This window comes from Lagopus leucura, unplaced genomic scaffold (assembly GCF_019238085.1).
Source record: "Lagopus leucura isolate 7727_CA_CO unplaced genomic scaffold, USGS_WTPT01 Super-Scaffold_100004, whole genome shotgun sequence".
Taxonomy (NCBI): Eukaryota; Metazoa; Chordata; class Aves; order Galliformes; family Phasianidae; genus Lagopus; species Lagopus leucura.
In genome coordinates, this window is record NW_024962264.1 from 1865353 (window position 1) to 1891812 (window position 26460).

Below are 26460 nucleotides of genomic sequence, written 5' to 3' on the forward strand. Positions count from 1 at the left end.
CTTTGTGGTCAGCATGTTTGAAATTAATAAACAGTAAATTATGGAATCCTTAGAGTTGTAAGGGACCTTTAAGGTCAGCTGGTCCAACTCCCCTACAAGGAGATCTTGCAACAGCAGTATTCCACTGTACAACTTCAGCCCTCCTAGTCTCAAAAATAGATGTACAGTGGCATTTTTAGAAGTCATAAATACTGTAACCTTGTAACCTTGTACCCAATAATTTGTTATTTAATTAGAACTCCTCGTCCTGAATTAGAGAACCAACATGGAAAAAATGTGCCAGTAAATTATTGTGAATAAGGAATGACTACTCGCTGTGTTGTAATGCAAGAACAACTGACCACAGAGCAAAGTTATCTGAGCAAAGATTTAAAAGAAAGTGATTTTTCAAAGAAAGCCTAGTCTTCAATTTGAAATTTCCTAGTAGGTGTTGTGTAGGTGAGTATTGTAAATAAGCACTCTGAGACAGATCATTGGCAGGCTTCGTTTACTGTGCTTTGTGTATTGAACATTTGATACTCATTAAGACGGTAGTGTAAATTTTGTGTCTGGATCACTTTTATTGGGCATTCAGAAAGAGCCTCTGGTTGATATTATAATGAGTATTTCAAGAAGGCGTGTGCAATTCAAACTGTGCCTATGAACTATTACCCTACTTGTTCCTATAGCATCTGCTGTGGCCTCTTTCCTGTTTCTTACTGAAGAGTCAAGTTGCTTCAAGGGGGAAAAGCTGTCTGTGGACATTTGTTGAGGCAGGTGGAGAGCTCTTTAGCCTTAGTGGCTTTTCTCCCTACTTTGAGACAGTGGTCCAAATGTAAGCTTGTGTTCGCTTGTGATGGCAAGCCTCAGTTACTGGACAAACTCCAGAAAGCATGAAAAAGATTACTAAGAAAAGCAGGAGAAACAAACTTTTAATTAAGATATGGAATACAAGCAGGAATTCAATAAGTGCGGATGACAAATCGAGCCAAGAGGAAGCAGTAATAAAATTATAAAGCAGTGAAGCTGAAGTGAGAGTTTCTCATTATCCAGGTTGAGAGAACTTTCAGCAAATTGATCAGAATCAGGCATATTGCATCAATTAGACTTGTCTTGTAGGGACTGCATCATGCTGGAGGTTAATGGGATGGAATAGTAACTGAGGATCTGCCCCTTACAGCCCCACACAGCCCTGCATCGGATGCCAGAGGAAGCGCGACCTCCGCTGCTGCTGTCTGACAGCAGTGCAGTGTTCCCCTCCATGGCTGCAATGTGTCATCAGCACGTTATTTTCCTAGTTACTCAGGTAATAATTCCATTATTTCTCCTCGTGTCTGTTCTCAAAAACAGGACCTGGCACAACTTCCCATTATTTTGTAGATTTCCTTTAGATATCTGTAGGCACTCAGGCTGGCTAATAATGTTTAAACCTATTAAGGGAGGGACACAGAACAAAAGCAAAACAGTATTTTAGTCCTTTTATGACTGCTTGAATGACAATCAGAAGCAAATTTAATTTTTTTAGAAAAAATATTCTTAAATGCAACTGAAAACATTAATTCAAATTCTAATAATATTTGTCAGTTTTATAATGGGATTAAATGCTTTACTTGCTTACCCAGAAAAGAATAATTCCAGTTAAATTAAGTATATTCCTTAACAAAGATTGCACAACTAATCCATATACCACTGGTCTATTCATTAGGCAGCATTTCATGTCATTCCTGTGACATCAGAAACAAAGCAGTGACCAAGGAAGAAAATAATTCTACTTCTGCTGCTATGTTCCAAAATGCTGCTTATTTAAACTCACAAAAGGCTATGCGTGATAAACGCATCATTCACCATTCATTTGCTACCCTGCCATTTCTTTCAACTCCGAATCTGCATCTTCTGCATGAATTCTGTATTCTGGGGAAGCTGTCTGGCAGATTTTTAAATGTCTCGAGCCGCAAACAATTCCTACAGACAGCAAATATCAAAGAATTGTTTGAGTTCAGAGGGATCCTTAAGGGCCATTTGGTCCAACTCCCTTGCAATGGACAAGGACACCTACAGCTACATCAGGTGCTCAGGGCCCCATCCAACCTGACATTGAGCATCTCCAGGGTTGGTGCATCCAACGTATGTGTGTATGTACCATACTGATGGCAGTACAGAGAATCTTTCTACTTCTATTTCTTTCTAAAATTTCCAGAATCTTTTCTACCATTTTAAAATAAGATTTAGAAGCACATCCTTCAGATGGAGGAGTTTCACAGGAGGTGGCCTGGTGTGGATGAGCAGCTTGAGGTACATCAAGCTGCAGCTACAGCAGCATGCTAATCCAGCCATTAACCACAGGGCTGAGATAGGACAGTCCTGACAGGAGGCTCAGGTGGACAAAACACATGTGCCTAAGCAGTTCCTGGGTGGTGGACAGAAATGTGGGAGGAGGAGAATATAATTCCCTGGGAAAGGGCCTTAAGGATGCTCTCAAAACAGCTTGACAGGCAGAAGCTGGTTGATTTTAAATAGCAGCAGCATGCTTTGGTCAGGTAATGATAAAAATGTCTCTCCTAGTAGCAGAGATGTCTTAAGCTTTTCAGTAAAGCACAGCAGTAAAGCTGGCCTGTTCCTGAAGCCATGCCTCTGACCCCACTGCTGACAGAACCCTGGCGTTGTGAAGAAGCCAGAGCAGCTTGTATGATCACTGTCTGTTCCTGAGCTGGATCTTAACAGCATTTGTTAATTAGCCTGGAGCAAAATAAGACCTGAGTGATGTGCTGTATATTTATGTAAAGTGTGCTTGTAAAGCATCTTCATGTTGTCTCTGTACTTAGTGATGACCCTGTTACTTGCAACTCTCTCTAAAGCTCTTGCTTGCTCTGCTGATCTCACTACTCTCTTCTCTGCTTACCTCTGAAATAGTTCAGCAGGAAGGATCTTCTGCAAAGGAGAGGTGTTCCTTGGGCTGGGTGACAAGAACTAAACCTTCCTGGGACAGCTTGTCCTCCCATGCTTTAGTCAGGTAAATTCTCAGTGAAACTGGGTTAAGAAGCAAACAATTATTAGTAATTCAAACATGTTTAATCTCCAGTTATGTAAACTCTATTGGAAACGATTTACTGAATAACATGGGTTAACAATCAATCGGGCTGTGGCCCAAGTGTATATTACTTATAGCCAGAGGTCTGGTTATTCAGAAAAATAACTTGCATATTTTCAATTATTAGTCAGTCTTGCCCTCTCAGAAGAATTATTTTAATTATTCTCCACAAAATACAGGCATTGTGGAATGTACACCCATCTTCTGCCAGAGCTGTTTTACAAACCTCATGTGTTTTCTGCCCTCACCCCCACCTCCATTATGAAACAAGGCCAATAGTTTTTAGCTGTCATATCATCACTAGAATTAATCAGTAGAATTACTTGTGTATTATCTATTTGAATATCATTAGAATACACGTACACATATATGGGCAGCCTCTGGTATTGCTGTCAGCATTCATTTAGAGTTATGTCACACATGCTTGAGCATGCAGTAGCAAGGAAGGGGCATGTAAATATGCACAGAGGAATAATCACAGGAGGGCTAATGGTAATATCAATCATTAAAGTGGAAATAATATGAGATATTTAACAAATGACTTTGTTATATTGTTTAGAAAATCTGATGCAATCTGAATTGTTACACAAAACCACAAAAATTTAAACCTGTAACACTGCAGCTATGAGCAAGTCTGTTTAGCACGTCCTGTTTAATAGAATATAATTTATTTTTTACGACGTTAAGGGAGTGTAACAGCAGGGAGACCAGCGCAATGGGAAAACGTTACAAAACAAAGAAGAGAAATGCTCACCCGTCTCCAAGGATCTGGGCTCACAGTTAGAAACTCCACAGAGAAGGGATCACCAACAAGAAACCCTTCCAGAGTGGCAGTCAGCCCTTAAATGAGGTCTTAAGAGAGGTGAAGCCAAGCTACACCCTTCCCAGTCACTCAGGTGAATTGCTTTCATCTATGCTCCCAGGGCTGAGCAGGTCTTGTCTCCAATGGTTCAGGCCATGACTCAGCAGTTCCCATGCACTCCATCCCTTAAAGCCATGAGCCAGTGGTTAGCCCAGCTGGAGGGTTAGCCCTAATACATGGATCCAGTGCACCACAACACTTGTACAATTGCCCATTGTGGTTCAGGTTGACATAATGCAAGATGACCCATGATTGGTTCGTGGTTGAAGTCCATGTTCTTTCATGGACCAGTGCTCGATGGTGTTACTGGAGGCATACAGTAGCTTGGGACCACGAAAGGCTCAGCTCACATTCCATCAGTCCCATATATTCCTTCATCAGGTATCATGTTGATCTAACAGTGATAGTGGAGCGTCTTTATGTCATGTTGTTCTTTCTGATGTTCCTGTGGGCTCAAAGAGACTCATGGAGAGTATATAGATGTTTCCAGAAGTGGAAGGTTCACCTTCCATGGCAAGATACAGGCCATGTTCCTGTCCTGGGTTTACACTTCTGCTTGCGCTGGGGCATGTCCCAGCTGTCTATACCATATCCTTTGGCCTGATATCTGAGGCTGCATACCTGTATTGGGTACCAAAGGGGGAGTCCAGATTTGCCACAGGGATGTGATTAAGGTTCCCTTAGTGATGAAAACCGGAGTGTTGACAGTGATATCTGCAAGCCATGTACCTATTACTTACTAGGGGAGTTACTGATCCCCCAACCTCCAGTAATCTTCCCCAAGGTGCAAGGAGGCCACACCACTTCAGTCCTACTTGCACCTTCCAAAGCCATTCTATTTTATGGGCTCTCTGGGCTCTAGGTTTTCTGGGGCAAGGAACAGTAGATTATTTTCATTGCCTTTTGGTGTCTTACCTGACAACCCGTGCCAGTAATTTGGATCCTCAGCAGGGAGGCCCATGTTGTCTGTAGCATCTTCATGGCACTGGATTTGCTGTCTCCAGGCCTTTCGTTCAGGTCCAGCAGGGTTTCACAGAGACCCTTTGGCCGCCTCTGCAGGAATGAGAGCCTGTCTTCAGGGCAGCCTTAAGAATACTGTTACAGCATTCAGAAAGGTCTGCCCCCATCAGATTATATGGCAGATGGAATCGCCATTCAGTGTTGTTTTCTTCTGTCCAGCACTGTACTATTGTACCAATAAAATGAGTTCCTTGGTCACACTCAGTGGCTTGAAGTATTCTGTAGGCAGCCATCATCTTGCTTTTTTTTAGATTCCCATTAACCTCCAGCATGATGCAGTCCCTACAAGGCAAGTCTAAAAAAACAGCCTTGATGGTGTATGTCTGGTTCACTCTAGGCACTGGATAGGCTTGCAAACAAACTGTGGTCAATAGCTGTTTTCTTCATGATTTTATTTCTATCTCTTATTTTAATTTGATTTATGGTGTGGAGAATCAGATACAAATTTATGAACTGGTGAGTTGATGGGGTCATCAGTGAAACTGTGTGGGGCAGCTTTTGCTTTCTTCCATTGCAGGGATGGGCAAGTTCTGCATTAAAAAAATGCATTGCAAGATGTGTTCTGTCCATTGTAAAAACTTATAGCCAGGTAAGTAACACAGGAGTTGTAGCGCGGGGTATGAAAAGAGAAGCAGAATTTAGTAGCTAACAGAGCTGTTGTTCTGTTTCAATTTGTGCACCTTCCATCAACATCCCAAACCAGATCCCTCCCCTGTTGGCTAGCAATACTGAAGTGACACGGAAAGCCAAGTATTTTATTGCCATCACACAGTTTTTCACTTCCAAAAATGTTTATTTTCAAGGATGAATAACTCCAGAATATTTTGTACAGCTTTTTCATTAAGGCGAAATGTCAGGGCAGAGTATTATTTAAACCAAACACAAAGAAGAAAATTCCTGGAACACTACACTCTTTTCTAACATGATATAAAACAGCATTTGCTTGATGTAACTTAAATTGTATAGAAAGCTTGCTTTGCCAAAGTTATTTATAGAGCTTGATATTATTATTGTCTTTGGCTTTGTATTTAAAGCTTAGTTCACTGACATCATCACCACATGGTCCTTTGATGAAAATACTTCAAGGTCTTCCAACTGCATAGTCTTAAAGCTTTTTACCTTTGTATGTGTCATGGTCTCACAAAGCTGAATTTCATTTAGACGTTTGTTTCAAAAACATTTTCCTGGAATTCCTAAGACAGTAATTTAAAGTGAATTTTCATTTGTTGTTTCTTTCTTTCTGCTTTCAGTTCCAAGCAAATAGAGGTGTGTATCTACTGTGAACATTACAGTCGGTGAGTTTTTATAACTTAAGAGCAACGACTTTTCTTGTGTGCTCATCGTATGTTTTCAAACATGAACATCAACCTGAGAAACATCAAACAAGCAGAAAGTACTCAGGCCCTACCATGGCCATCAGGACTCTTAAAAACAGAGAACTATTTGCAGCTTTTTGCCAAGGAAACATCACACTGATAATTTGGATGGTTTTGCACAGTGAAAAACAAAACAAAACCTTTGTCTTTCTCCAGTAGAATTCGTAGCCTTTCTTTTTTTTTTTCAGTCTCTTTCTGTTTGCTAGTTGTTACAAGCACAAATCAGTATAGTCAGATAAATACTTTGGTCCACGTTCCTAAGTAGACTGCTTCTGTGGCACTGAAGATAGGGTTCTCTGCCAAACTCTAACGTAATTCCTTCTCTATTCAGTCAGTAAATTGGTGTGATTATATAAAGTATGGGTTCTCCATCAAGTAAGAAAAAAGCTGAAGATTTGTTGAGTTTCAACCACGGAGTTTCAGCCCCACACTTTGCAGTGTTTTGAGTTCAGCTCACTGGCTGGGATTCTCGTAAATATTGTGATTGGGAAAATGAATGTCTGAACAGTGCTCAGTTGTAGAACTGCAGAGTAATTTACTACCAGCATCAGTTAGTTACTTCTGGGAAGGTGCCATGTTGTTAGGAGGGGCACATGGGTTGGAACAGACTGGCCCCACGTGAGGGGGAGCAAGGTTGTCATTTAGTGAAGTGAAAAAGACAGCAGCTTTGGCTTGTAACTGTAGTGATCGGAAGACAGGTCTGTTAAACAAAGCTGGCCTTGGGGATGAGTAAATTGTTCATTAAGGCACCTGGTGCTGACACTCCCAAGATCAGTGCTGCTGCAGATGTAGATAAGGAATGGCTGGGGGGTGCAGCTTTGTAAGCTCCTTGTAGGTTTGCTTTTGCAAGCATTAATTTGTTTGTTATTTCTTTTCATATTTAGGCACAGACCTGTGTTTAGTTAACCTCAAAGAGTACAATAACAATTCCCACTTTTGTGGTGTGAGGATTGGGGCTAGGCAGCACCACCATTAGAAGTGAGGGATCCTCATCACCGTATCACCCTGCGCATATCTCCTGCCTGGATGGTGGACCAATGGTGAGCAAAGCTTTTCTTGTTTTAATTGATGCTTACGGCATAAAGACTGGGGAGGATGAAGGGAGTGTTGAAAACTGCAGTAAAAGATCCTAGTTTTGTCAAGTGAGAGTGAGTTTGGTTTGAGGCAGCTCAAAGCTCCAGTTGAACTCCAGGCTTATTTCTGTAGGTGGCAGTGAGTTGTCTCACATGCAGACCTAACTTTGGAGGGGATAAGGTCAAAGTTCTATTCTCTTGATGACAGTCAAACCTCTCCTTGTCTTTGAAGACTGCTTCAAAAGAAATGCCTTTTTTGCTTACTTGGCCCATGACATCAGAGGCAAATGTTACTGGTATGGCAGTAGAGGTTGAACCTACCTGCCAATATTCTGTTACATGTTATTTCTGCATGACAGATGGCACCACAGGGGCAGTGTGACAAAATGATATCTGACATGGAGGAGTGATGGAGCAAAGGTGTGGCATTGAATTCCACCATGCAGATATAATGGCATCCATTGATGTTTTCTGAATGTTGATGGAGACCAAAAAGTGAACGTGAGCGCAGTGAGGCTGTGGATGGTGAATTTCAGCAATGACACCTTCATAGGAGCTGTGAAAAAGTGGGTTCTCTTTGCTGGTGCGGATTTTCACAGTCATGGCATGCAGGCTCTGCTTACTTGCTGGCAAAAATGCATAGCTAATGATTGTGGCTATGGTCAAAAACAGCATCTCATAGTTGAGGATTTACTCTATCAGTATTATTGTGCTTTTTATATCTGTTGTATTTTTCATGGAAACAAATAGGAGGCATTGCTTTTGGAGCAACTTACGTACCTTTGCTGAGTACAAGCCTTGGCTCATGTTGCCTCCATTCTGTGTGGGCCCAGAAGCCAAATGGCCTAGGCTCTAAATGCTTCTCACTTCAAGGGGGATTGAGGCAAAACTCTCTTGTGGGTGCCCCTCACATCTCCTCGGTGTGCTGACCTCAGGTTTGTACTCCCTCACCAGGAAAGGTCAGAAACAAACTAGGAAAATGGCTCAAGCCTCCTCCTGCTTAGGACCCATATGCTAACAAGTAGAGTGAAAAACTGAAGAGTAAAAACAGGGACAGACAATGGGTTCTACTTGCCCCCCAGCAGAATGGCTGTACCAGGGCCCAAACATATCAACAGCTTCCAGATATAGGGGAGCCTTATACCTGGTTAAATTAACTTGTCTTTAATATAAATAAGCTGAAACAGATGGATGCATGATTTTCATGGGACAGTAAGGTAAATGACGCCAGCAAAAATTTGCTTGAGCTATCTCGTAGTACAATCATTCAGAAGTGGGTGAACAACTTGAAAAGATGAAATCAGGTGAAAATGAAAGTAAGTGTCTTTGTAAACTTGAGTTTGCAGCATCTAAATCTCTATACCAAAGCTTAGTATCCTGGTCCTCTGGTGCTGTCGGATGCTCTGACTGATAACCAGGCAAGGCTTAAGTCTCTACGTTTCCAAATAGGTGAAAAATCAGGAGAAAAAGGAATAACCCCGAGTGAAATGGAACAACTGTTTTTAGAAATAGATAAGTAGAAGCAGAAGGAGGCATTTTAAAGACTTGTTACGATGGAAGTTTGTTTGTCACTAAAGGGAAGAGTGCAGAGCAGCTTCAAGCTAACACTCAGCAGTGATAATTCATGACCCAGGAACAGCTCGTGACATCTCTTCACAGACAGACTCCTTGTAGAACTGCTTATGGCAGCAGGACTCTGCCCAATGGATTGTTCACTAATTTTATTTAAGCACATGCTTGTGTCTAATTTGCTTCAATAGGTACAATAAAAATTCCCCAACGCTTCATAAGGACAGTGGAATTTCCTCAATTGTGTTTGAGAGTTTTAGGTTTCTCCTTTGTGAAGAGATGTGATTTCTTAGATTTCAGTCTCCTGTTATGAGATATTGAGATGAAATTAAGTCTGATGCTTAACTAAAGTTATATTAAGAAGGTCATAAATTGGACTTGTACAAATGTTTTTGCAGGTCTGCTTTTGCTCTAAGAACATTTGTAATGAAATAGCAGGGCAGTTTCTCCCACACAACGAGTGAAAGCAAATTCCTTATGAAATTAATGTGGAAATAATTCAACAGTACCATTCTAAGTGTTTATCTAAAAGGCTGATCCCTATCTGTTTAAATTCCGTAGTGTTACACAAAAAGATTTGCATCTTTGCAGTTTTATTTATGATGCTGTAATGGGAGCACACAAATAACAGTATGATATGCTGTGAACTCTTTCGTCTCTCGAGCAGCAGATAAGTAAGTGGGACCTGTGGTGGATCAACCAGGTGCCAAGCAGGACACGTGGCGCTTTGGAGAGGAGATTGTTTCTCAAACAGGTTACTGCTTTGATCATTTCTAGTGGAAAATCTGTGCCTACAAATATCATTTCATTCAGTCAGTGAATATCTTTGACCCTAAAGGTTGTTCTCTATACGTTGCCTAGAATTTTCTGTTTAGGAAGTAGTAAAAAATACTTTCAAAGTAATTCCTCACTTGTCCTCTTTGGCGCATCTTTCTGTATAGTATCTCAGACTGGAATGATGTGGAGCTGAGCTTAAAATGGCACGGTGATGCATAAATTTCTTAGTTCCAAATTTCCAAGTTGTTGGAATCCCTTCTTCAGCTCTATAGACACGTCATGCATGACTGTTCCAAGAGATTAGCTAGACCCTTTCTACTTGGAAGGCTGAAGACTAGAAACAAAAGATATCTCCCACCATTGGTATGATTTATCTTTGGTTTCAAATGTTGCTTGGAGAATGGCCACTTAATCAACTGCTTGTGCTACTTACTACACTAAAGAACTTGGTGTTCAATTTTACTGTGTGTGACAAGGACAAGCAATTTGTGTAATCATTACACTGGGAATGCTACTAGGCAGGTAAATTTGCAAGAGAATATTACAGTCATGCCTACATTCAGGCACACGTGTAGCGCTTCAGTCTACAGACACAGGCTGTTGATTTTCAGAGGAAATAAAATGCAGGGCAATTTCTCGATGTCAAACATGGCAGCCTTTCATGACAGATTACTCACTCACATTTATAGTATAATATAATGCAGTACAGAAAGCAGAATGTAACCAAAAGCTTTTCTTCTGTGATCTGTTATCTGATAGGCATGCTGGGATCATAGAGGGAAAGAAGAACGATGACAAAAAATAGGTGTGCTGCAGAGAGCTTGAATAATAGACACAAAGTGTTAATCATGCTCAATATCATGCTGAAAAATCAAACTGTACCAAAGGACTGACAAGAAGGTACAATCACAAATTGGTAACTTCACTTGAATTTATAGTCCAATATTTGCAAGCATCAGATTTGCATGCAAATCTGGAAAGATCTAGGAAACTAAAGCTTTGTCAGAGACCAAGAGCAGTGACCATCAATGTCTGTGTAACAGAGGATTATGCTATCTGTGATGCATTCTCGTCTGTTGCTAAAAACTGTAAAAAAAAATAATTCAACTTCATAAAAGGGACATTACATTAACTGAATACTGCTGTATTTTGGTAGGTAAGGAAAAGCTCTGTGTTTAAGGATAAATTTTTCTTCTTAAAGCTAGAGGGGGCATATTTTAGCACCTTGACCATCATTTTCAGTTCCTATCTTGTCATTAGAAAACCTTCTTGAACCTTCTGTCCTGCCTTTCCTCTTGCAGTCTAAATTCATCATGCTATTTTTTGTTGCTGTTGTTGTTGTTACCTTGCCTTTTTAACCACTTAGTTCCATCCCAGGTTATACTTAATCCCCTCCAGTACTGAGCTTCTGGCTTTCTGCTGCAAACGTCAGGAAACAGAGAACATAAAGATACTGTGAATGCAGAGTAGAGTTGTTTCATAAGGTAGATCTCATGAGACAAATTCCCAGAGTTCTGTGAGACACTTCTCTATTCCTTAAAAACCTGCTTTTTATTAATATTTTCAGTTGTTGCATGCACATTTCCAAACAGGGAATACACTACAGGGCAAGCTGTTTGCAACTTTGTAAGCTGACTCACCAGGTTTCTGTGTTAACCAACGTAAGACTTCTATTATGTGCAAAATTGACTTGGATTCTTTGCTTTGAATACCTTTAAAAATGCTGGCATTCACCCATACCATCCATTTGCTTATGTGTTCCCATACAACGGAATGATCTTTCTGAATAAAATTCATTTCCTCAATTAAACTGTTGACTCGTCAATCCGACTTCATGTTCAAATTATGAATATACTCAGCCTATGTTTTATGTCTTAATTTTAGGAGTGTGATCTGGATTTAGGCTATGCTGAAGTCTCAACCAGCTTCAACAGCATAATTCAGCTAGAACAAAACAAAACTGAGAGGCGTAAGTACGTTTGTTCTATAGAAAACTGTGAGCATAAGTAGTTCAGAGGTGAGGCTTTCCCAAAACACTTCTACAATCGCAAAAACCTCTATGGTACTTTTTTCCATATTGACTACTTCTATAGACTTTCAAAAGTGCACACTACTTAGAACTGGAAATGGGGACTCTGTGTGTTTTGTTTCTTGACAGAAGTCAAGTTTCTTGACAAAACCATCAACAGTTTTGTAGGTTGTTTTTTCTTTTTCGCCGCTCGTAGCTACTTCTGCAATTGTTGACCTCAATTGACCAACAGCAAATCAGTTAATTAAAGATTAGTGTTGTTAGAGTTTTTGGATGACATATTTTCTCCTCCGAAGCCAAATTAAAGCGCTGGCAAATATTAGAGATCCACACTGAGCTGGGCAGCTAAAGGGAAGTGAGAAATATGAGGGCCTCTTTACTGATGTTACGAGCTCATGAGTGTCTGCAATCAGCACCTTTTACCTTTTCTTTACTGAAGAGCGGTGCACATGGGTCAAAAAAGGCAAAATTCAGGAAGCAATATAATGCTGACAGCAAAGTGGAGTTCAGTGTAATTTCACGAGGTAATTTGAAGATTTTTTGTTGGAGAGTCCAGAAAGCTTATGAAGAGGCAGATGGAGCAGTTTGTGAGAAGCAAGAGAAAGGAGGACACCAAACAAAAGAGGGGAAAGCAAGAGAGCCGAAGAGAGGAAGGAACAGTAGCTGTGCAACAGGAAAGAAGAGATGTGAGATTGGGTGAGGAAGTCAGAGGAGGGCGAGAGTAACTGGAGCCAACAAAGAGATGAAAGGACAATAATTAGAGTACAAAGTAGAAAATTAGGAATGGAAGGTAAGAAAAAGGTGTCAGGCTATAGGGGGAAAGAGCCTTATAAAGAGAAAGAAGAGGGAGAAGATGAGAAAGGAGAAGATGATGAGCAGAAGGGATGAGGGAACTGTGCAGGAGCATTTAGAAGCACTGGTGGGATGCTTCTTTGGGCTTAATGCTGTAAAGTGGTGCACGTGTGCATGAGTGTTCGACAGCATGGGTGAAACAATCAGCATAAACCTGCTTGCTCTGTAAGTCTGCTTAAGTTCTCTACCTGCTGTTAGAATCAGAGAAAAAGGCCCATCTAGATGGGAAATCACATTCAGAGTTGCAGGTGCAAGTGCCAAAAGACACAGCTTTGTCCTTGCCACCCTCGTACCACCTTGGGCTGCCAGGGATGTCCAGTATCTGAGACAGGACACCTCCCAGTCAGCTTATGTTCATTCTCTGAAGTAATCCAGCAAAGAAGAAAGGGGGGAAAAAAATAAAGAGGGGAAAAGCAGAACAAGGAAAAAAAAAAGAAAGAAAGAAAAAAAAAAAACTACTTAGAAATGATGTGAAAAAGAATCATCTTTGCAGTCTTAGCAGTTTTTATATTATTTAATTAGAACAGCAGTATTTCCGTAGATGGAGACAGAAATGGACACTGCACTGGGAATGGGCAGATGTGAGCATTTCTCAGAGCATCCATTTAGAGGAGGTCAAGCTTCAGAGGGCCCCACGTCTCCCAGTGGTTTCAGTGTTTCTCCAGGCTGGTGGTTACCACAGTGACATAACTGTTTTGTTGTGCTTCACCAGGGAAATAAACGATTTGCTCTCAGCAAATCCCAGTCATCCACCTTCTATTCTTTTCTGTGTCAACATCTCCTCTTTCCTTTCATGATTTGAAAGTTGTTTTGAATTAAATTGAAGAAATAAATATTTCATGAATATTTTAATTCAATCTCGCAGAGGAGTACATAAAGCAAGAACCCCCCAAATGCATCTCAGGTTACATCTTCAGGTTAGATTTGAAGAACATGAGGCAGATTCACGATTGAGAATTCTAATGGCTTCCTTCACAGCAGTTAGTTTTCAGACTTGTATTATACAAAGTAGAGGCTTGTGCTGTTAAGGTTAGTGAGGCATCTCAAGGATGAACAAAACTTTTATTCTCTTATCCCACTGCATCTTTCCCTCCTTTCTTTTTTAATCCTTTTTTTTCCAAGCCTTTGTTTTCTACAGTATCCTTTTTAATTTTTAACCTCTATAGCTGAGAGCTGTCATAAAGCATTATTAAAACTCAATACACTAAGCAAGCAAGCAAGTACTATTTTACAACCTTAAAACTATCTGTGTGGGGCAGAACGATGGGCTCAATCACAGGCAAGTCAAGCAAGAGATGTTTCCCCATTTCTTCTGCTTTTGTTACCCTTTGCTTAGCCTACAGAATTTTTACTTCTGGTAGTTCCCTAATAACACTGTTGTTGCTGTTACAACTATTTATGTGCATGCTCATACTTTGAAGGAAAATTAGTCTAAAGGGGACTTCTGTCAAAGAGATTGTATCAACTGAAGGATTATTTTCCTTTACGCTTTGAAATGATTTTGGCTTTGAAATAGTCTTATCGTTATACTAAAGATAATGGTGCAGACTAAGTCACAGTCTGATTAGTCAAAGCAACTTAATTAATCTTCAAATGCATATTCTCACATCCTGTGAATCTCAGCACAATTCAAGCATTAGTCATTGCCGTTCAGTAAAAGGCAAAATGAACAACATGAAGATTTGAGAAGTACGAAAAGTGCTTTGAAAGTGCATCATTTGTGGGATCGGAAAGGTTGAGCCTCCAGATGACCAACTTCACAGCAGCGTAACGTGGCTGCAGCTGACAGCTGCTCTGTGGCTGATATGAGTGGGCACAGTCCAAACCCAGCTGGCAGGTTTCTGTGCAGTAATTCCCACCCCGTGGCACACAGCTGTACTTTACTTGGGTAATTCAGTCTGCAGGCCAGAGATCAATCTAAGAACAGTGGGGTGAGAGCATCGGCAGGACAATGTGTGCTGCCTTCCCTATGATGCTTTTATTTTCTTTTTTTGGAGCTTAAAAACGCACAAAAATTTGCCAGGGAACTCTGAGATAGATATCTCTCTTCCTTCCCCTTTAGCTGAGTATATTAAGTTCAATGTCCATTACATAAATATCCATTTGCCCTAAACAGGGGCATTTCTACCAATGCTTGCTCTTTTGTTTCGTCTTAGAATCTTTTTACTGTTTTAAAGAGATACCATCCATTCACTATTAAAAAAAAAAACACACACACAATTTTATAAGCTCTGCATTTGAGTAAACCATCCCTTAAAAAGAAAGCGTCTGTGTTAAGAAGCTGATTGCAAAATATTTTTTCTTCCCTAGCATCTTTAAAAATGTAGCAGTTTTTTGTGATGGCTTTAACTAGCTAACAGGAATTGTTCACGCTCAGCTTTGATGGACTCCTTTCTAGGAAGGCAGATTGCAACTAGGACATATTTTAGCGAAACTGCGTCATAGAATTTTCCATAGCAACATGCCATGACGTTGCTGCTGTGGAATTATGATCACTGTGCCTCACAGACAAAACGAAACAACACTGAGCAGATTGGTTTTTTCACAAACGTACTCTGTTTCGTAGTTTATTTTTTCCTATGTGCAGCTCTTTCTATAGCAAACATTCTGCTGCAAGTGTTTGGCATTGGTGGAAGATGTGCGCGTTCTGAGAGCCATGAAGTTATGTGAATCGACTGTTAATGCAGCCGTTCCTTTAATACATGAAATCAGCTTTCTCTATCAGCAACTAGAAAAGAGTTAATTAGATTCTAATCCACCTGTAGAGCTAATAAAGCCCTTAGTTGTTGCACCTGACAAAAGACCTGCTGCTTCTCAAGCCTTTATAAAGCATTGCTGCAGTTAGGAAGGTTGCTCTTATTTGCTGATGCCTATTGAAACAAGTTGCATGGCCTTATCTCCTGGATGTTTTACATGTCTTCTGATGATTGGTAGGTGTTGTTTCAAAGGTATTTTTAATGATCTTAAGTTATATGGTGCTATTTCTTTGGCTGAATTCTAAGACTGAGTTATTTCAGCCATGGTATCCCTTTTAAAGTTATTAGGAACTTTCTATGTTTTGTTTCTGTATTACAAACAGGCTGAAAAAAGTTTTTGAAGTCTAGAATCTTATGATTATCATGAAGAGAAATCAGGTCTATCAGCATACAAATTGAGATTGCATTAATACTGAAAGCATTTTCAAGTCTGAAAGGAGCCATTGCTACATAGTTATTATGTTTCATTAGAAATAAAGAGAAACATGGAAATAAAATGCAGCAAATACATATCTCTTTGCAGAATAGAACTCGGTTGAAAATCAGTCGTTGCAGAACACGGTTTTAAAGCACCTTTGGTTGGAAGGATACAGTGGAAGAAAAATGTGACTCTAAGAGGACAGCCTTCGGGAAGGGTGAGCTAAACAAGAGTCAGCAATAAGTTTTCAGTGTCAATTTGTGCCACTTATGTAACGGGATATATTTGTTGTGCAATTTGTTGTGTAATTTCTGCAGAATGTTCTTTCACATCTAGACTGTTCTGAAGATCTAGGGAAGACAGCTAATAGGCTTCATCACTATGAGTTGTTGCAATTCTTTTGAATATAGAGCTTTCTTTTCCTTTCTTTGCCTTCTGTCTAATCAGGTATTTTCAAACATAAGTAGTAGAAAACCCGGATTTTAAAATCCAGCAGCTTTTGTGAGTAGTAAGATTAAAATTACTGTGTGATTTCAGCAGATGAACAAGGAATATAAAAAAAAAATCCTGGATGTGACTTGAAAGCACTTTAGGAATCAGGTTATGTAAAGATTGTAGATAGATTTCTTCCCTTCCTTTCTGAAATACCTGGTGCTGTCTCCAGAGGAGCAAGTAAGAACTTGTAACATAGGTTTATATCAATTTTTATGATTGTATAGTATGGTCACAGTTTCTTCTTCAACGGAACTTATCCCACTTGGTAAATGTTGTTCTCCAACTGCTCGAAATCTCTTCTTGTGCACGTGTTCAGCCTTGAAAATTGAGCTGAGGATAAGTCACGAAACACCCAAGCCTTTGCATCTTTCTCAGTCTGCTTTGCATCAGGTGTAGTTGAATTCCTTCCATGTGGATCCTTTCATGGCACAAGAATCAAATCTCTGAGATGCAGAAGGAACTCGGGTTGGAACGGTGTGTGGGGAACTGTTTGAAGGTGACCTCCAAATTTACAAAGGGATTTTCACTGCGGCAACAGTAAAGAAGTGCAGCTCTCTGTTAGGGATCCATTAAGAATGCATAGCACAGAGATTCTCCACGTCTGGCAGAATTGTACCTTAGTTTATGATTATTTTTATTTTATTTTTATTTTTTGTTGATGGTAGTTTGGGTATTTATTTAAAAATCAAGAACTGAATGCTTCTTAAACTGTTGGATTTGACTTCAGAAGCCAATGTGATCAATCCAGTTTGGCAACTCGGAGGATGTACACGTGAGCTTTTCTAGGAATCAAAGTGCAAGAAAATGTTTGTTCTGCATTTGAGTTCTCCTTCTATTAACCTTACAGTGCCATCCCACAGCCCTTGACTGGAAGGTGTTCTAGCTGTTGTTTGCCCTTAGTTTTGGGGAAATGACTGATCACAGTGAAGAAGACAGCAAAGTTTTGGTTTAGGATAAAGAAATGACTTTAGCCTAGAAGAGACTGTCGTGGGAGTTTCTTTAGACAGTTTTCATTTATTACTGTGGTTTTTGTTGTACAATGCAGAACAACTTCTGTAACAGTGAATTGCTGTGTTTAAACTGAGAGACCACCTAGTTTCATCTACACAATCCTGCCAAAGTGGAAGCTGGCACAGTCTGTATAAAATTGATAGGGAATTTTAGGAAATAGATAAAGAGCAAATACGAAAAACTGGAAATTGTATTTGCGTATTTATAAAAACATTTGTTCTCACCAATGCATTGGATTTATGGCTGTTAAATCAGCTAAAACAACCTTGTCTTAGCAGTTGTAGTGGAACATTTCTCAAGATTTTTAAACAGTTGTAACTGAAATACTGGTGCCAACACAGCCATCTAAACACTGACAGTAAAGGTAACCACAGACTTCCTCTCCTATTGCTTAGTTTCTAGCACAAAGCTCACATTTTCAGCAAGGTTGTGTTACCCAGGCAGACAACTCTTTTTCTCTACAAATGCTTTTTCATTTGTTGTCAACTGAGTAAACAAATGTGTCATGTTTGTATAGAATAAGGGTGCATTCTGTTCTGTTGGTTACCAAGACAAACACAGGACAGAAGAATCCCTCAAAGAGTCCCCTGTTTGGATGAAAGCCCAGGAACACAAGAACTCATCTTCAAAAGCACTATCAGACTTTGGACTCTATGGTACTTAAAAGCTAAGTCATAATTCCCACCAACAGATATCATCCAAAGACTAAGAATGACTGAATGGCTAAGGGAAAAAACATCAATGCTTCCATCCCTGCATACTGACTGGAATACATAAGGAGACATAAAGGTATCACAGTCCCTGGAGGTGTTCAACCAATATTTAGGCATTGTACTGAGGGGCTTGATTAAGTGGGAAATATTAGTGATAGGTAGATGATTGACTGGATGATTTTAGAGGTCTTTTCCAACCTTGGTGATTCTGTGATTCTATCGTTATTTAAGTGCTCTGCACTTAAGGGCATATTAAATACTCAGGGCGTATTAAATAAGGCAGCATTTTTATTTTTTAAGCTCTAATCTCAGCCTTTCTATTCAGTCTGAAGAGATTCAGATTGCTTCTTTTTAGAGTGAACTCAAGAGACTACACCAAGGGTGTAGTCCAGGCTGTAGGCTTTGTACAAGCGTTTCTTGCAAGGCTATATTTCCCTTTCTCGAGGGAAGTGTAATAAAATGGCCAATTGCTAACAAAGTATTACTTGGCACATACTCTTCCTTACATCTAGGTTGCCTCTAGTTAAAGGATGTGTTACCCTGGTCATTGCCCCCCTCTTCCTCTCCTCTTACAGTAGTCATCAAAAGGGTCTCAGCAGAACAAGGAGAGAAAGAAAACTCAGAGATCTTTGCTCCCACATTTTTGTGCTTGGCTTTGACACAGGTAAATCAGAACTGTGCAGTCTGTTGGATGTTCTATGACACTTGTGGAAGCTTGGAGTTCTTTGTGATACATCTCTGCTTTGCTGTAGCCAATAGAGAAATTGCAGTGCTCTCAACAATCTGGGAACAGAGTTGTTTTAACTTAAGGTGACCATACACCTTGAACTCTATATTTCAGTGGCTGATAAGGGTGCATAACTAACTTAGTATGTGAAAACCAAAGTCAGACTGTTCAGTGCTCTTCTTGACCCCAATTTTAATTTATTCTAGTTCTACTGTGCAAAATTATTCTTCAACTCTCTCAGGTAAAATTAGCACAAGTTTTTTGAAGTTGAATCCAGGTTTCCAGGTTCTCATTCACCATTGAAAAAATAGGAAAAATCCAGATAGCCAAAAAAAAAAAACCCGAAAAAAAAACCATAAACAGTGATTACAAAAAAGAAAAAACACCTGAGAGTACTGAAACTCCAGTTAAATTTCTGTTCAGTGTTTCATGCATCAGACTAATACAGTCCTACTTTGTATTCGCTTATGTTGTTACAAGTACTGCAACAGGTAACTTAGTGAGTTTTGTCCATTGCTTTCCATATTTGCTTTTGTTTACTTTTACCTGTAAGCTTTCCATTGCACTACAGAAAACATTTGAGAAGCACTTTGTTGTTCCGTCGCGTGTCCTGTCAAGTTCTGACCTTCCATAAAGAATATTAGAAAGATGCAAATGAGAAACATAGTCTTAATCAGCGGTTTAGTACATCAAAGAAATGTTTGCTATGCTGAAGATAACACAAACTATGTTAGGTTGTGAGTTAGGTATGAAGCCAAAGCATCAGTTCATGCCTTCACATAACGACATGGGTTAGACCTCACTGTGCTCACATCCACTGCCTGATTCCATAAACATTCAGCAAGCATGGATGGCTGTCAGTGGGTGCCATTTGTTTCCACATGGAGGAATTCAGTGATGCACCTTTGCTCTAGATACGTTTCCATGTCAGACATCATTTGTCTGGCTTCCCCTTTGCAGCCATCTGTCACACAAAAAACAACATGTAATGGAATCCTGGTGCAGAGGTTCAACCTCTACTGCTCTTCCACACTATCTGCCTCTGATGTCATGGGCCAGTGTAATAAAATAGGAGGTATTACTTTCAAAGCAACCCTCGCAGCTACAAAATGAAAGCATTATTCAGGAATGTAAGCATTAATTGATGCATAAATATTAATTTAAGACATCAGAAGAATTTCTTGGTTCGAGAAGCCTAAGTGTACTTGCCAGAAAAATATTATTTGCTTCTGAGTTAAGTTGCTGGGCCCTGTGTGTTATCTAACGCTGGAACTGACCCACTGCTTTTTACACTGCTGTTGAATTAGAAATATATTAACTCTATAAGGGAATAGGTGTTTTATAAAATATTTTCCAGGGAAAATATATCTTCCTTGTTGCTAAAAAATATCGTCAGTAATGTTGCCTAAAGAAGCTTTACTCGCATTCTGGAAAAGTAGTATGATTCCATCTTCTGTTCTTCCTTTGCTTGGCACCAACAAAGTCATTTGTTTCAAGATGTACTCAACACAGGTCTTGGTTTTGCTGCAGTTAGATTATTGATTTATTTCCTTTTTTTCCGAGCTAGAAAAATTTGTCTGAGGAAATACCAAGGATGTGAAAACAACAAAGTAAAAAATGAAATCTTTATCTAGCAAAAGCATGTCGAGGGTGATTTAGCTAACAAATATTTTAGTTTAAATCTTTCTTCTGTCACATTTTAATCAGTCCCTTCTGCTTAAAAAAATATAAATACCGCTGTTTGTTATCACAGAGAAGAGAATATTGGCAATGTTAGGGCTCAGCTGTAAGACCCATCAAAGCAAGAAAAGTTTAGCTAAGATAAAGCAGCTTCTTACTTCAGAGATGTTGATTTCAGAGTGTTAGGTGTTGTGAGGGTTCATCAATCTATTTCATGTACAATCTGTAAGGTTTGAAGTATTGGTGAATAGAGCAACCTGGGCAAACCTTAGTAATAGCTTTGTCTTTTTAGGAGAAAGAGACTTTTCTCCCCTATCTTTCTCTGGCCTCCCCCTTATTTTATTTTTTTGTGACATCCTGCACTTACTCTAGCAAAGGTTGGACACTCGTCTTTCATTCTTTTGAGTGAAGTCAAGAAAGCATAGCCCACAGGTGATTGGGCAAGGCTGTAGAAAAGCAGGATCCAAGGTTTGGTTAACCCTACTCTACTGTTGTGTTTGCTAGAAGAATCTGGGTGATGATTTCTTGGTGCTGCTATGAGAAAGTAACAGATCTGTATCTGTCCAGAGCTCCACTTGAAACATAAACAAGTATTTCAAGTTCTTTTGTCCAAGAGGCCTCTCTGGAAGGAAGTCTTTTAAGGGATAGTCCAGAAGGACTTCAAAGGAAGAGTGAGGAATTGCTGGTCAAGGCGCTTTGATCTCCAAGTGCAGAAGTACGTCATAATGTTTTACTTTGATGTCAAACATCAAGATAAGCCAAGAATTACAGTAGCAAGTGGAACTTACTTGCAACTTGGCCAGAGAATAACTGGGTCAGCAGCTAGACCTTGCTTGTGCTATTCTCTGTGTGACACAGTGTAAAATAAGCATGGAATAAAGCTGAAGACTTTTGCTCCAAAATCTCACTGAAGCGAGTAGGCCTTGAATCCCCAACTTCTTTTGTTTTAATTTGCTAAAATAATCTCTTATTTTTCTGTACATTTCTTTTGGGACATGTCAACAGTAAGATTTTAGTTCTAGTCAGGAGTAAAGTAAATCTCCCTGTTGTCCCTGTTGACAAAACAAGTTAGTCTTGAAATGTACAAACTGGATTCCTTTTGCAGTACACTTAATGCATGTCAGTCTTGTTCTGCTCACATGTCCATGTTTGTCCATGGCTATGGTGTTTTTTAATGCAGATATGGTCTTAATTTTGTGAGAACCTGAGCTCTGGTTGGTTTGGATGTTTGCTTTTCACTTCAAGGATACTCTGTCAGGATAACAACTCCAGTGCTTGGCACTATTTGTGCTAAAACCTTTTCTTCAGAAAGATGTGAATGCGGGGAGTAAAGTATACTACTTTTTGCCTACTCTTGGCAATGGAGAAGCACGTTTGATTTCCATATCTTTTCATTTAAGTAGCAAAATCTTTAACTATAGTCTCAACCATGTGTCAGCAGTAACTAGACAATTTTAGCTGTGAATGTAAGATAGAAGAGGAATTGCTCAAGAACATATGTACATCATAAGATGCACCGATAAAAGTAATAAAATATGTATCATCAGATTCCCAATATATATATATCAACATAATTCATTATTTGTACTAGTGATGCATCAATCCAGCTCAATTCATAGTGTGAGATCTAAGGTGAGAGTAAACTTTGGCACATATAGGGTCAAGGTTTTCCAGAATATGTATTCTAATATGAGAAGAGAGTAAAGACTGCTTTAAACAGATGTTGATATATACACTTGAGTGAAAAGGAAACACAAAATTATCTTAGACTGAGATTTCTAGGAATTATTGCACTTTAAAAAAAAAACTAAGTGAGAGGGGAAGGCACCCAAAATATTGGGAAGATTGTCTTCTGCTTTATTACTGCATGTTAATCTGATGAGAAAGGTAAAATACATGTACTAGATCTTGATTCTTCAGTATTGTGAATGTTAACAACAGCAACAAAAAGCAGCATCATTGATCTCAAGGGTTTGGCTTCAGAGGATAAGTTATTTTTTGCATAAACAGCAAGAGTAAAATAATAGTTTTCTAAAGGAGGCCTTGCAGTACCTAGAAGCTAGCTTGACTATTTTTTATTTATTTTTTTTCCCCCTCTGGAGCTATATAACATTATTATTTACAAGTGAATTTTCTTTTCTGGTAGATAAATAACTGACTACCCGTCAGATTCACACAGGAGAAAAATTATCAGCTTAATTTTCCTTCCTTTGATCTGTGGGCTGTCTCCAAGCTGTCCTGATCCCAGCCCTGTTCATTTCATTTGACAGCTGGCTTCAGCAGGCTTGTTCCAGGGCAGATGTAGCTCAGTGACACTGTCGCATCAAAGGCTCTCCTCCACAAGCCAGAGATGGAAGGCCACAGCATAATGCTGACTCTGCTGGCTGCCTGCTTCCCTGGGAGGCTTCTTAACTAGGAGAGAACTCCAAAAACAGAATAAACAATCTTCTGTTTTCCATCTGCCAGTACGTCGATTAATAATCAATTGTTGGAGGGAAAACATTAGTTTGTGCTCTGAAGTACTTGCCGTGGAGAAATGCTTTTCAGAATCCGGCCCATTTCAGAGGCATTTCCACATTTCAGAGTGGAAGATAATTACTGGATAGTAAACTTCAATTTGCTGTAAGTTATTTATATCTGAGGAACTCCATGAGGCGAAACTATTGAATGCTTCCTGAAGTGATTTTGCGATGCAGGGAAGGGTCAATGTGTAGGAAATACCTTGGTGCTAGATTAGAAGAGAGATCACTCTGCAGTTCATTCCTGTTGCTGGCATGCAACTGGGGTAGTAGATACATGAATAGGAGGACTGTTTTGAAGTACGGCAGGACAGCTTCAAAAAAATGACCTTGCAGATAGAGAATATTGCAAATATTGCAAATATTGCTGTCTTGAGAAATAAATATCAGAGCAATAAGCAATATATTTTTCGTTAGATTATTTTTTGTTTATTCCCTCCTTTCGAAGCAGAAGCTAGCAGTTTGTTTTCCAGAGGTCTGAAAGGTTAATCAAGACGTGAAGAACAGCTAAAAAACCTAAAAATGACAAGTGCCTGGGGATGCAGCAAAGTACCAAAGCATGTGACTGTGTTTTCCAAATTACTGGATACTGTGTCTTTGTACACAAAAGTAACTGTTTTAGTTTAAACAATGCATCGCCTTTTGCACAAAGGGAATTGTCACTAGATGCAAAGGAAATAATTATCTCTGAAGTACTAAAAGAATATGATATGATCAGCAGCCAGGTTTTTAGTGAGCCACTGTAGTACAACAGGCAGCAATGTCCTTTCTTGTTGAAAGCGTGCTCCTGTCCATGCACAGAGACAGGCAAATTATTTTCAGAGTTGACAAACCATGAGAGTAATTTCTGCTTAAGAGGACACTCAGCAGATTAATGGTAGAGTGTATTTAGCAGTGGTTATATAACTCCTCGTCAGCTCACAAGACTAGGAGCAATATCTAAGTTGTTAAAGGTCAAAATTCGTATTTCAAACTACCCTTTATTTCCTCAAGTAGCTTTTTCTAGGACTTTCCTGAGGCATTAAAAAGAGGGGCTTCCAATACTTGCTGGGAAATCCTTAGGGCAGATTTGCAACTCAACATTTCAGGACCTGGTAAGATGGGGCTGTGTACAACCTCATGTAAAGGGATTTGGAATTAGGTGGTCCTTAAGGTCCTTTCCAACCCAAGCCTTTCTATGATAACAACTGGAAACATTTAAGATGTAATTTTTCTCATATCCTGTGGGACCAGAGGAGTTTTCAAGGTTTAGGTTAAAGTTCCTGACTCTCAAATTTTTCTTTTCGATGGATTAATGAGTTGCTTAGGCTTTTCATGATGCTTGACACAGAAAAATCAGGGTGTATTTCACATATTGTTGATACAGTCCCAAGAAGAAAATAGTATATTAAAAATCTGGATGATCATTCCAGAAAGCTGACTATCATGTCTCTGTATCAAAAGATGCTTAGTTTTGGAACCTTCTGATTTCCAGCATGCTCTTGCTATTGGTAATAAGTCCGGGGATACCTTGATTTATTTTTAATTATTTTTTATTTTATTTTTATAAAAATTTCTATTTGCTTTTGATTTAATTTGTTTCTACTATTCTCTTTTTAGCTCCTTCTGGTCTCATAGTTCCAAAAAATGTAACAACTTGGAGAAGCTGGCTTGCAAAAGCATAAGTTTGACGTCTTACGTTCTCCTGCTATTTTTTTCAAATATTTTTGATCACTTTTTAATCTACAATTAAATGATGGGAACAGACTGCTTTACTGGCAAATACAAATTTAGTGAAAGGCCTTCTAAATCATGTTCTGATTACAGACTTTGATCTGCTTAGTAAGCCAGGTTTCTGTTACATACTGTACTCTGCTTTCCATTCACTTGATTCCTTCAGACCAGTTAGTGTTCCTGGAATCCAAGCCAATCCCCAGATAATCAGACTGAGATTTTTTTTTTTTTTGGCTGTTGGCCTTTGCATGGCTGACAATGAAACCATTTAAACAGAAAGTGTTTTCCACGCAGTTCATTTCATGATGGAAACCAGATTTATTGCTTATATGACCTGACCCTCACAGTTGGGCCCAATTTGGTTAATTTTTTCAAGTATTGTACATCCTAGGGCAGCATGTCCTGTGATATAGTAAATGATCTGCCCTATTTTTAAGGTATATATCAGAACAGCATTTAATTAAAATGCATGTATATTCTGTGTAAGGGAACAACAGAAATGAGGCCAAGCCTGGATCCCAGGGAAATTATCTGTGCTAACCAAAAGTCATTTTCCCTCCACACTGTGCAACTATTTCTTTTATTAAACTTATTATAACCATTTTCACCTTTGATGTTCTGCATCTCGTTGGCTGATATTTCGTTAGATGTTATTCATCCAAGTAAGAAATATGTTTCTGTTTCAGGGCAAGTTACTGGCACTGCTAAATAATTTATTCCAGTTTTAAACTAAGTGCATTTAAAATGTGTTAAATGGACAAACCAGGAAATGAAACTCTCCTGTGAACTTCATCCACAGAACAAAATTTGCACAAGCAATAGATGGCGCAGCTCCTTTTTCTCACCCTGAGCCTGCACTTATTAAGTGAGATGGTGGCCCATTTGTTACACCCCAGAAGTTCTTCCTGCAACCTCTTCATCCAGAATCTTGACCCGTGTCCTCTTTGGTTTCCAATAGTTTTAATGATATGTCACTTTGAATGTCCTTATATCTATTATGGCCGTGGAAGTTTATCTTGAGTTTAGTTTGGGTAAAAATCTAATCTCGGAGGATGATTCTTTTCTTTCTCCCAGTTAGGATGGTGGTGGTAGGGAATTGGTTTCAAAAAGACTTGGTAAAGAAATTTGATGTAGTTCCCTCACCATGTCCTTTACTCTAAATTGCAGAGGTAAGGAGATTTGAAGCATGGACTGTTGGATGGATTGGGAATTGGCTGGGCGCAGCCACAGGGCTGTGATCAATGGTTCTGTGTCAAGTGGAGGCCGGTCACAAGCGGTGTCCCTCAGGGGTCGGTCTTGGGACCGGTGCTCTTCAGCATCTTCATCTATGACAGATGATGGCATCGAGTGCAGCCTCAGCAAGTTTGCAGATGGCCCCAAGCTGAGCGGTGCAGTCAATGCATTGGAGGGAAGGGAAGCATCCAGAGGGACCTGGGCAGGATGGAGAAGTGGCCATGTGAACCTAATGAGGTTCAACGAGGCCAAGTGCAGGGTGCTGCATTGGGTCGGGGCAACCCCAGGTATTGATACAGACTGGGGGAAGATCTCCTTGAGAGCAGCCCTGCGCAGAAGGACTTGGGGTCGTGGTGGACGAGAAGCTGGCCATGAGGCAGCAGTGTGCGCCTGCAGCCCGGAAGGCCAGCTGTGTTGTGGGCTGCATGGAAAAGGGGCGGCCAGCAGGAGAGGGAGGTGATCGTCCCCCTCTGCTCGGCTCTTGTGAGGCCCCATCTGCAGCGCTGCGTCCAGGCCTGGGGCCCCAGCACAGGAAGGACGTGGAGCTCTGGGAGCGGGGCCAGAGGAGGC

At 39.8% G+C, this 26460-nt stretch overlaps 1 long non-coding RNA gene across 7 annotated transcripts in view; it reads left to right on the forward strand.

The window, feature by feature from the left end:
* LOC122179754 overlaps positions 1 to 26460 on the forward strand; it is a 50294-nt gene that overhangs the window by 2715 nt on the left and 21119 nt on the right. For 2 of the 7 annotated variants that reach the window (XR_006178814.1, XR_006178811.1), the window contains exons 4-10: positions 1160 to 1285; positions 2890 to 2989; positions 3755 to 3963; positions 5467 to 5538; positions 6200 to 6244; positions 7210 to 7365; positions 15905 to 16016. This is a non-coding gene — a long non-coding RNA (uncharacterized LOC122179754). Of the gene's footprint in view, positions 1 to 1159; positions 1286 to 2889; positions 2990 to 3754; positions 3964 to 5466; positions 5539 to 6199; positions 6245 to 7209; positions 7366 to 11628; positions 11714 to 15904; positions 16017 to 26460 lie in introns of all 7 variants that reach the window. The other 5 variants (XR_006178813.1, XR_006178817.1, XR_006178812.1 and 2 more) reach the window with 5 other exon arrangements.